The 12,555-nt window shown below is 41.1% G+C and overlaps 1 long non-coding RNA gene across 1 annotated transcript in view; it reads right to left on the bottom strand.

The window, feature by feature from the left end:
• Nucleotides 1-1,335: 1,335 nt before the first annotated feature.
• LOC147344031 (uncharacterized) overlaps nucleotides 1,336-12,555 on the bottom strand; it is a 104,731-nt gene continuing 93,511 nt past the window's right edge. The window contains exons 4-5 of the long non-coding RNA XR_015155617.1: nucleotides 2,265-2,370; nucleotides 1,336-1,579 (exon numbers count right to left, since the gene is read on the bottom strand). This is a non-coding gene — a long non-coding RNA (uncharacterized LOC147344031). The remainder of the gene's footprint in view (nucleotides 1,580-2,264; nucleotides 2,371-12,555) is intronic.

Genomic DNA, 12,555 nt, shown 5'->3' with positions numbered 1-12,555 from the left:
TACTATTAGGGAGCCTTGAATTTTCATAACATCTGCCACGCACCAGGTATTGTGCAGTGCCCTTTACATGTCATCCCTCACTCTTGTATTATCCCATTTTATAGTAGAGGAAAGGACTTTTGCAGAAATTAAGTAGCCTGCTGCTGCTGCTGCTGCTAAGTCACTTCAGTCGTGCCTGTCTCTGTGCGACCCCATAGACGGCAGCCCACCAGGCTCCCCTGTCCCTGGGATTCTCCAGGCAAGAACACTGGAGTGGGTTGCCATTTCCTTCTCCAATGCATGAAAGTGAAAAGTGAAAGTGAAGTCGCTCAGTCGTGTCCAACTCCTAGCGACCCCATGGATTACAGCCTACCAGGCTCCTCCGTCCATGGGATTTTCCAGGCAAGAGTACTGGAGTGGGTTGGCATTGCCTTCTCCAAATTAAGTAGCCTAGCTGAGGCCAAACCACTCTTAAGCAGCAGTTATGATTTGAAAGCAACTCTGTCGAAGTACAAAGTTTTGCTCTTTCTACTAAACCACAGTTCCTTGGTCACATTTCTACTGGGATGGAAGGTCTTTGCTTTGTGAATTATTTATCCCCAAATTGCCTTTATTATGGATTCCTATCAAAGGCTTTTACAAAAATCTAAATAAATCATGAACACTGTATTCTGCTTTTTGGAATCTAAATTTTGTCCCTCAAAGAACCTATGGAGCCAAAGAGATGGTCAAGCGAATCCTTTGATCCTCCCAGCTCAGTTTCCATTCCATTTAGGAGCAAAGCCTCCACGAAGAGTTGAGCAGACAATTGCTTTTCCACAAGACTCAGATACCACACAACTATTTTCTTGCAGAGATGGGCCAGGTTGTTCTAACACCTCTTTGAAATCACTCTTGAAAATATGAAGTCTGACAGAATAAACTAGATAAGACAGTCTATTGTGTGAGACATTTATCATCTACTTCAAACTTTTTTTCCTTTTTTAGAATTATTTTTGAATTTGTAAAAATAGTATGTCTATTGTAAAACATTAAAACAATACAGAGGTACACAAATATGAAAGTGAATATCCTTTTTTATAGCCCCTTTCACTCACTCCCACCTTGGGAAGTAACCACTGATTCTACTGGAGTGTACGGTGCAAGATTTTTTGCCACAACTTCATAGCCCAACCCTCCAACTCACACACACACACACATACACACACACACACACACACACACGTATGCATACACATAGTTATTATGTGGCCTTTATTTTTTATAGAATGAGAGTTTATCCTTTATTTCATCTGCAATTTGCAACTGAATACATCACACAGAGATTTTTATGTCCATCAGTCATAATTGTTAGGTTATTACTCAGAAATAGGAATAACACTGTTTTCCTCTCTCTTACAAGCTTGCCATGAGGATTATTCACATGTTAAAAGGTACTCAATTTTTTTTTTTTAAGAAGATGGTACTCAAGGTTTTGAGATAACCACTGGTGTATTATTTCAGAGGGAGGCATTGTACAGGTTAGGTGGTGAGCTCCAAAGAGAGGAAGGGCGAGGAAGTAACTTCTCGTTCTCCCACTCTGAACGGGACACTTCGTGATCTGCATATTATAGAAACATGAAAGTGAGGTAAGGCTTGGCAGCAAAATTGCTGGCTACAAGCTTTTAGGACAATTAAGAAACAGCAGGATCATTCTGGCACAAGCTTCAACCAGTTGGCAGAAAAATGCCTCTTCTGCTCCTATGGTGACTGGCAGTTCTAAGTAAATGGCTAAAATTGCCTTTTATGTCTGTCAGCAACTTCTTTCTTGAAGTTTTAAAGTCTCGTTGAATTCTTTTTGATAATGGGATATCTTCTCTATTAGGGCAAATCTGACATCTATAAGGTTTATTTCAACCCTAACAGACAAAAATTCATTCATTTCTAGAGTTAGGAATCCTTGAAAACTTGCTCAAGTCTAGAAATGAAATTTGTCTCTAAAAGTGTTTTTCTTTAAGGCTTTGTTACCATATACTATGTTTTACATTATTGTGACATATTAATAAGCATTATGAAATGTTAAAAATAGCTCACAGACCCCTGTTATTATGTTTGGTGAAGTCCAAGGACTTGGAACCCTAGGTGGGACATATTAACTTAAAATGTCCCTACACACTTAAATTATAAGCTGTCAGTAAATATTATATTTCTTCCAACTTCAGTTTACAGTTTTCTCTGAAACTACGTAGCTCCTCCCACCCTCGACACATAGCCAGGGCAGCTCCAATAGTTGCTTGCTGACTCACCACAGAAAGCCCAAGATCGAGAGACTTGGTGGTATAATGGCGAGTGTGGCCTTGGAGCTCCAACAGCTGGTCCAAAACCAAGTCCTACCACATGTTTGCTTGGTCTCTGCAAAGTGAAGACAGTGGCAACTGCCTCATAAGGTCGTTGAGGAAATTAATGAATTCATATAACAAGGTGGGTTTCCCTTGTGGCTCAGCTGATAAAGAATCCGCCTGCAGTGCAGGAGACCTGGGTTCAATCCCTGGGTAGGGAAGATCCCCTGGAGAAGGAAAAGGCTGCCCACTCCAGTATTCTGGCCTGGAGAATTCCGTGGACTGTGTAGTCCATAGAGTCGCAAAGAGTTGGACACCACTGAGCCACTTTCACTATAACAAGGCATCTAGAACACAGCCTGGACAATAAAATGTTAGTTACGACTATACTTGTTATATTTAAGGCCACTCTTTTTAACTATTCTTATTGGAATGAGGTCAGTAGCTATTTGTGCTACTGAGTGAGGAAAACCTCCTCATCTCATTCTCTGTGTCATAAAAACAACGAGGAAGAAAATGATATAAGTCCAAGTCATACTTTCTCTCCCTGATATCAGATCAGGTAACAACAAAGGCTTGGAGCCAGGCTGCCTGGCTAGACTACCCACTAGCTTGTACCAGGAGTAATAACAATTCCCATCTTGGCCGTAGGGCTGTTGGGAATACTCAGACAGTGTGAACAAAGCACTCACACATAGTAAGTGCTCTATGAAGTTAGCTACTAAGTTGGTTTAAGTGCAATAGATTCAAGGCCATCTTTTGAGCACCTACTGTGTGTCCACTCCAGGGACTTCACTTAACAATAACCCTACAAGGAACACTCATTATCTTCACTTAACTGATAAGGATACTAAGGCTATGAAAGGATAAATTATGTGTAGCAGCTCTCTTTGTTAGAAGGTGATGGAGTTGATTGCATCAAAAGAATAAAAGACCTAGGAATAAACCTATATAAGGAGATAAAAGACCTGTATGTAGAAAACTGACACTGATGAAAGAAGCTGAAGATGACATAGACAGATGGAAAGATATACCACATTCTTAGAATGGAAGAATTAATACTGTTAAAATGACCATACTACCTAAGCCAATCTACAGATTCAGTACAATCCCTATCAAAATACCAATGGCATTTCTCACAGAACTAGGACGAATATCTTTAAAACTTTCATGGAAACAAAAACGACTCCAAATATCCAAATCTTGAGAAAGAAGAATAAAGCTGGAGGAATTATGCTCCCTGATTTAGGATTATACTACAAATCTACAGTCAGCAAAACAGTATGGTACTGGCATAAAAACAGACATATAAATCAATGGAACAGAATAGAGAGCCCAGAAATAAACCCACGTACTTATGGTCAGCTAATCTATGACAAAGGAGGCAAGAATATACAATTGAGAAAAGACAGTCTCTTCAATAAGTGGTGCTGGAAAAACTAGACAACCACATGTAAAAGAATGGGATCAGATCATCCTCTGACACCATATGCAAAAATAAACTCCAAATGATTTAAAGATCTAACTGCAAGACTGAATACTACAAAACTCTTCAAGGAAAGCATAGGCATGATACTCTTTGACATAAATTGCAGCAATAATTTTGGACCCATTTCCTAAAGCAAAGGAAACAAGAGCAAAAGTAAATAAATGGGACCTAATTAAACTTATGGAGAAGGCAATGGCACCCCACTCCAGTACTCTTGCCTGGAAGGTCCCATGGGTGGAGAAGCCTGGTAGGCTTCAATCCATGGAGTCACTAAGGGTCGGACTTGACTGAGTGACTTCACTTTCACTTTTCATTTTCTTGCATTGGAGAAGGAAATGGCAACCCACTCCAGTATTCTTCCCTGGAGAATCCCAGGGACGGCGGAGCCTTGGGGGGCTGCCGTCTATGGGGTCACACAGAGTTGGACACGACTGAAGTGACTTAGCATAGCATAGCAATTAAACTTAAAAGCTTTTGCATAGCAAAAGTAACAATTGGCAAAATTAAAAAAACAGCTTACTGAATGGGTCAAGATATTTGCAAATGATATGACCAATGCAAATCACAACCATGCTGAAATATCACCTCACACTTATCAGAATGGCAATTATCAAAAAGAACACAAATAATAAATACTGGCAAGGATGCAGAGAAGAGGGAACCCTGGTACACTGTTGATGGGAATGTAACTTGGTATGCAGTAAATTGGTAAATGTACAACGTAAATTTGTATATAAACAGTATGGAGATTTTTCAAAAAAATTAAAAATAGAACTACCATATGATCCAAAAATTCCACTCTTGGGTATATATTCAAAAACAAACAAACAAAACACCCAACCAAAAACATTAATTTGAAAATATACATGCACCCCAATGTTCATAGCAACATTATTTACAATTGCTAAGGTGATGGAGAGGGAGGCCTAGTGTGCTGCAATTTATGGAGTCACAAAGAGTTGGACACGACTGAGCAACTGAACTGAACTGAAGGTATGGAAGCAATCCACTCGCCCAACAAGAGATGAATGGATAAAGCTGTGGTACATATATACAATGGAATGTTACTCAGCCATTAAAAAGAGTGAAATAATGCCATTTTCAGCAACACGGATGGACCTAGAGAGTGTCACACTAAGTGAAGTAAGTCTGAAAGAGAAAGAGAAATATCATACACCATGCTTTATTTGTGGAATCTAAAAAGAAATTGTACAAATGAACCTTCTTAGGAAGCAGAGACTTCGAAAATGAACTCATGGGTATCGAAGGGGAAGGGAAGTTAGAGACTTTGGGAAGGTCATGTACACACTGTTATATTTTAAATGGATAAAAAACAAGGACTTATTGTATAGCACATAGAATTCTGCTCAGTGTTCTGTGCCAGCCTGGATGGGAGAGGGTTTTTAGGGAGATGGATCCATGTATATGTATGACTGAATCCCTTTGCTATTTACCTGAAACTACCACGATATTGTTAATCGGCTATACCCCCAATACCAAATGAAAAGTTTATAGTTTGGAAAACAAAACACAAAACATAAATAATAAATACTGGCAAGGATGTGGAGAAGAGGGAATCCTGGTACAGTGTTGATACGAATGTAAATTGGTGCAGCCACCATGGAAAACAGTATGGAGATTTCTTTAAAAATTAAAGGTAGAACTACCATGCTAAGTCACTTCAGTCATGTCCAACTCTGTGCAACCCCATAGACGGCAGCCCACCAGGCTCCCCCGTCCCTGGGATTCTCCAGGCAAGAACACTGGAGTGGGTTGCCATTTCCTTCTCCAATGCATGAAAGTGAAAAGTGAAAGTGAAGTCACTCAGTCAAGTCTGACTCTTAGAGACCCCATGGACTGCAGCCTACCAGGCTCCTCCATCCACGGGATTTTCCAGGCAAGAGTACTGAAGTGGGGTGCCATTGCCTTCTCCAAGAACTACCATATGACCCAGCAATTCCACTCCTGGATATATATCCAAAAGCAAAAACATTAATTCAAAAAAATATATGTACCCCAATATTCATAGCAGCATTAATTATAATTGCCAAGGTATGGAAGCAATCCAAGTATCCAACAACAGATGAATGGATAAATAAGATATGGTATATACACACAATGGAATACTACTCAGCCATAAAAAAGAATGAAGTTTTGCCATTTGCAGCAACATGGATGGATTTGGCAGGCATTATCCTAAGTGAAATAAGTCAGACAGAGAATGAAAAATGCAATGTAATATCATTTATATGTGGAATCTCAAAAATACAACAAATTGGTGAATAAAACAAAAAAGAAGGAGATTCAGAGATACAGAGAACAAACTAGTGAGGAAGAGGGAAGAGGAGAGGGACCAAGCAGGAGTAGAGGGGAAAATGGTTATTACGGGATTATACGAAATCATGTGTGTGAAATTTTTGAAAAATCATAAAGCACTACAGAATTTAAAGACTCTTTCATTCAATTAAAAAAAGAAAAGAGGGACTTCCAGTGGTTAAGATTCCATTCTCCCACTGTAGGGCACTGGGTTCATTCCCTACCCCGATCTGGTAGGAACTAAGTTCCTGCTTGCTGTGTGGCATGGCCAAAAAGGAAGGGAAAAATGAAGGTAATTGAGCTGAAATGTGAGCCCAGGTCTCCTGAATCACAGGTTAGTGTTTTAACTCTAGATACCTGGATATCTCCCTGCGCTATGAATATCTGGTTGACCCAAGGACTTTCAGGGTCACTTAATAACCAGGGTGGAGGGATTGTTAGTCCCTGACTTCTTACTGCCAGAAACCTTTTCAATTATTTTTTAATGACCAACACATGTGTAAACACACAACCTACATTTAACAGTTAAAGGATATAACATAGTTTTTCCATCATCATACTCTTGGGTTCTTTCCCCTCAAAGTTTCACAGACTTTCAAGAATGTCTAAACGACCCTCCGAAACTTTTCAACCAGTAAAGTTTTTACTTTTCCATTGATTCTAAAACAGTTAGTTGACTCCTCTCCTTCCTGGAATCCTTTTTAAGTCATTACAAATAGCATTTATCTTTATAGTTCTCAAGTGACCTTTAGTGCAAACATCTCTTTCTTCTCCCTGGAATGGGTTCTGACATCATTCTTTGGGAACACAAAGGCCTCCACTAGATTGATTTATCCTGCTGAGACCCTTTGGAAAGGGTCTCTTCTTTGCTGACCATGTCTTAATTCAAACTGCAGGGGAAAAAATATTCTCTTCTCCTAGTTTTCCTTGAGGTTATTATTTTTTTAAAGTAAGTTATTCTAACCTCTGCTTGGAAAACTTTATTGTCCCCTGTCAAAAGTATGGCTTTGTATTTTTTAGCCAATTATTTCTTATCTTTGGCTACTTCTGCTCTTTTTTAATTCAAATCAGCCAGCATCTGTTCCCAGGATTCAGTGCCAAGGTACCACCCAGCTCAGAGAAACAAATCTTTGATCTTTTTCTTTTGCCTCTTCTTGGTACCACACATTAGTTATCATCCCAAAGTCTCCCACATTCTCATGATTCCCTTCCCAAAGTTACTTGGGATTTAGTAAAGAAAGCTGAACTGAAAGAAGAGCTGAGAAGCTTATTCGTATTAAGTGCTGAGTTAAGGTAGCCAAAGGTTGTGTGATTATCTTTGAGTTTGCTCTGTTTGCCTAGATATCATGTGGCTTAATGGGGAGAGACACACCAATTTAGAGGGGTTTTCACTGCCAGCTCCTCCCACATCGTGGGTCCTGCTAAGTGTCCCAGGTAGTTCTTTCATGTACTGGACATAATGACGGAGGCCACCCCTGGTCAAAATTAATGTCAGGAGAGCGACGCAAGTGACAGCTTTCTTACCAAGAGCAGTCTCACACTTGCAGGTACTTTTCTTTGGCTTCTTGGGGCAAACGTGCCCCCGCCCCCACTAAACAGAGCCAGCAATGGCTTTGTAGTTTTACAGTGACATGGAATTTTGGCCAAACGTTTGAAGAAAATCTTCTATTTATGCATGATGATTCTTCTGAATTCTAAATCACACTTACAGGCATTTTTAAAGTGAGAGTTATATAACGCACATATGATGGAATAACATAAGTTCTGAAAAGGGCTAAAAAGGAGTTTTCAGTCACTCCCTTAATAATTCAATCAACAAACATTCATTTAATGCCTACTCTGTGTCAGATATTGCATGAGACCCCAGCAATACAACAGCAGGGGAAAACAGATGCAAGTCCTGTCTACTTGAGGCTTAGAGCCCAGCTGATACCTTCTGCGAACACAAAAGTAGCTTGTATGAGAGTCGTGGCTTTTCTTAGCTTGTCACTTGCCTTGAAACCACATAAAAAGGGTAATTCCTGGGGAAATACTGTGTGTAAATATTCTGCGATTCCCAGGAGACTTTATCTCCCAGGCATTTTTAAAGAAGTTGAACTTTTTAACCAGAGCCATGCATGTGAACAAATGAATCCCTCTAGAGTGCAGAGAGCAGTGGTCAGTATAAAGGTTAGCAAACTATTGCTTGTGGACCAAATCCAGCCCACTGCCTGTGTCTGTATGGTCTTAAAGCTAAGAGTAGGTTTGACATTTTTGATGCTTTGAAAACAAAATCAAGGGAAGAATAATACTTTGTGACATCTGGAAGCTATGAAATTCAAATTTCAGCGTCCGTCATAGTTTCATTGTTCCCCATTCGTCTATGTATTGTCTGTGGCTGCTTCTGTGCTGCAAAGGCAGAGTTGGAGGGTTGCAACAGAGAAAGTATAGTGTGCAAAACCTCAAGTACGTCTTATCTGACCCTTTAAAGAGAGTATTTTCTGACCTCTGGTCTAGAAGACTTACTGGTCGTGACCTCACACTGCATGGTTATAGTCATCTGTTGAGATGCTGAGAGACCCACTAACCCCAAACAGCCTTTCTCTCTATATTATGTGAAAAACAGGGCAAGGTATAAGAAGAAACAGAATGACAGGTTTGAATTTTCTTAAGCCACAAACTTGGGCAGGCCAGAAATATAACGTTATTTTCTGTAATGAAGCTTAATGCGCTAAATGTCAGAACATGCAACTGTAATCATTTCTACAAAACCTCTGCACTTTCTCATCTCTCAGTCTTTTCATCTCAAAGTTCAGTTAATCCTGGATTTTCTCTACTGTCCTCCTTCTCCCCTAGTGTGGGAAGCCTACATGGCATCCTGCAAAGTCTGTTTCTTTTGAGATATATCCTGATCTGGTTGCTGGCAATCCAGGGGTGTCCACGACCCCATCTGGTCTGGCAGCTTTCAGCTTCAACTGTCCCACTGTTACTTCTGCCAGATACTAGCAGGGTCCATCAGCACTCTGCTGCCCCCAAACCCTTCTGGAAACATACACAGTGCCTCCAAGTTTTCTCTGCTGGAGATGTGGACCACCCCAGGCCTGTGAGTTAGTTTCCTTGCACTTGATAACACCCTTCCTTCCTTTTCATACAGCCCACTTCTCAGATGGAAACACCCCCAAGTCAGCTAATGCCCCATCTGCCGGGTGGTGAAGAGTGGGATGGGTTCCCTCTCAGGGCAGTGCTCTGAGGCAGGTGGGGAGGAACAGGCTTCTGCTAGATAGGCTTTTCAGAAAGGAGCCTATTTGTCTTTCCCAGCTCTGTGCATGTTCCAGCCAGCTCCAGTCAGGCCTACTGGCTCTGTTTGATTCAGTAACTTTGAGCTCTGGTTAGGCCAGATGGAAAATCAGTCCTGGAAAAACGAAAATGTGGAACACCAAGTCAGAGAAGGTCATTCACCCCCTCATAAATCTAAACACACTAAGTCCATTGAAGGACTTGCCAGGAAAATGTTATTTTCAGTTTTCTCTGTGGGTTCAATTTATCTTTACTGCTAAGTAGTCAGGTTGAATTGGTTCCAGAACCAGATTACAATTCGACCCTTTTTTCCTTGAAGGGAGTTATCCCCATCTCTCTGTCAGGGACCTGGCTACCTTGTCCTAAGGGCTGGCTTTTCCCAAGTTAGGACTTGTAGCAGATCTTCCTTTTAGACACCTGAACTGGGGGCTGCTTAAGTTTCCTTTTCTCAGATAAATGAGTCACTGACTCTTCTCTGTTACCTCTCACAAAGGATGAGAAACAGTCACTCACGACCACACTTTACTTTTCCTTCAAAAAAGCTTTTGCTTTTCGAAGATAGTAATTTTTCTGCATCTTATGAGCCATGCTGGCCTGAAGCACAGCCACATCTATCATCCTGACCATTCAAGTTTGGAGTTTTGAAAGATACGTCATAAAACGGATTACAAGGGAGCACATGCCTGTCCAGGCAACTTGGATGATCAGGTGGATCCTAATCGCAATGGAGTGATTGAAACAGGCACGAGAATGCCGACACCTCTGTTCCATCACCCGAACTAAGAGTAAGAATAAAATACACAGTGTTTTAGAGCATTCTCCAAGCTTTTATTGACAAGAATCAGTTCCCGTCGTACAGAGATAGGAGCAGAGTAGGAGACAGCAGTCCAGAAGTACCTCCCATCTGAATGGCATAGTGGAAACTGATTGCTAATTTTCCACGCGGAAAGTACTTATTCCCCCACATTGGTTGCATAAATAAGGGCATGTGCCCTGAGGCAGATATCTACAGGACAGAGTGAGAGAAACCTCGTTCTCAAACTCCCTGTGCTGGTCTTGGTATATAATCACACATTCTTTGATGTGAATCCTTTCAAGAGGTAGGGCTTAGCTCTCCTCCCCTGAGTGTGACTTAGTAACTCACTTCTCATGAATAGAATATGGCAGGTGTGACCTTGTGTCACTTACAGAGATTTGAACATAAAAGGTACCATGGATTCCTCTGCAGTCTCGCTCTTGCATCACTCACTCTGGAAGACGTCAGCTGTCATATCATGAGAACACTTCAGCCATCCTATAGAGGGGCCCACATGGTGGGGAGCTGAGGTCACCTGCCAACCCCTGATGAGGAACTGTGGCCTCCTGCCCAGCCAGACACATGAGTGAGCCCCACTGGAAGCAGATTCTTCAGCCCCAGTTAAGTCTTCAAATGACACAGCCCTGGGCAACACCTTGATGGCAACCTTATGAGAGACTGTGAGTCAGAGCCACTCGGCTAAGCTGTTCACGAGTTCCTGACCCACAGAAGCTGTGAGATAATACATGTTTGTTGTTTTAAGCTATTGAATTTCAGAGTAATTTGTTATGCAGCAATAGATAATAAAGTTGCCTTTTGAGAATACTTCATTGTGGTGAAAATTTTAGTATGCATGTTATTTATGACCTTTAGGTTTACTGGTCATAAGAAACAACCAGTCAGCTTTCCAAAGGAATAGAGCTGGTAAAATAAACTACGACCAAATTAGCTTGTATCTGAGCCACTTGAACTTGATCCAACACAATGTTTGTAGATAATGGAGTGAATACGTTCAGCTGTTCCTCCATGTGGGTCATTTGATTGGACAAAGAGGAAGGAGGTTCCAGTTTATCCATTCTACTTCACTCTGAGAGCAGAGTGAGGACAATATTGGGATGGTTTTACAATATGCTTTCAGATTCTTTGACACCTCTCCTATGGAGAGCAGTGTGTCTCTGTTCCCCACCCCTACTCCCCACCCCATGGGATCTGGGCCAAGCAGAGTGCCTTCTTTATCACCAGTAGATGGCTCAGCTGACAGCCCCTGCTAAAGTCTCAGTTGACAGCCAGTATCAACTACCAGACACCAGAGGAAAGACATCTCCCAGTGATTTCTACCCCAAAACCAGCCAGGCACTCCCAACTGTCAAGTCACCCCCAAACTGAGGGGCTTGAGTCTCCCAACCTGAGGCTCCAGATATCATGGAGCAAAGTTCCATGAGCATCACAGAACAGTTGTTTTATGCCACTGAGGTTTGGGGTGGCTTGTTACATAGCTGTAGTAACTAGAACAGACTTACAGAGACCAGTTTTCTTCATCTTTCAACTTAGTTGATAACCATCCAATTTGGAGGTAAGAACTAATTAGTCAACTGAGTTTAAGTAATAGCCTTTAGTAGACTTAACTTCAGGGCAAAACATCAGGTTTAGTAGGAGGGGGACAACAGGAGAGACCAAGTGGAGCGACACAGTAGGGCTTTTACTTTGTTGTAGTTTTCGCTGCACACTGCAGTTATCTGAGGAGAATCTTAAGAAGCTTGTTAGGCAGATGTATTGAGACAGAAACAGTGAGCATAAATTTCACCCTAGAGGCTTCCCTCCCCCTGTTTTAAAAAAAATTTGCAATTGTGAAAAATTTCAAACACAGAGAAATACATCTAAGTGTTCAACCACCCAGAACTCATCCAAGGTTAACATATTTGGATGTATTTTCTTCAAATCTGTTTTGAAACAAGAAATCAGCAGTTAGATACATTCGGAGCTCCCCACAGAGCTCCTCACTCCAACCTAATCCCAATGTATCCCGTCCGAGGGGTAACCATTATCCTGAAGTTAGTGTTTCTCCTTTGCTTCTGCCTCTTAATTATTTTAAGAACAAATAGCTCTGAGAATTATCTTATAGTTGCATTTTTTGGAAAGACATTTTTAATGATATTGTCATCAATATAGAAGTTGATTTGGTTAAGACACAAAAGACAAATGTTTGCTTTCTCACTAATGGGTTGAAAATCCTAGGATACATGCTCTCCATCTAGTGGTAAAAATGGGATAACCATATGTGCATGTATGTCTGATACAGAGGAATGAACACATAGAAAATGACTTCTCTGTACAGGACACTTTTCTGGACTCTGTGAAGAATCTGAAGATGAACGAAACAC

This window comes from Bos grunniens, chromosome 26, assembly GCF_055505025.1.
Source record: "Bos grunniens cultivar Pamir isolate PY7600 chromosome 26, Bosgru_T2T1.0, whole genome shotgun sequence".
NCBI lineage: Eukaryota > Metazoa > Chordata > Mammalia > Artiodactyla > Bovidae > Bos > Bos grunniens.
This window is presented reverse-complemented; position numbering and strand designations above follow the sequence as displayed.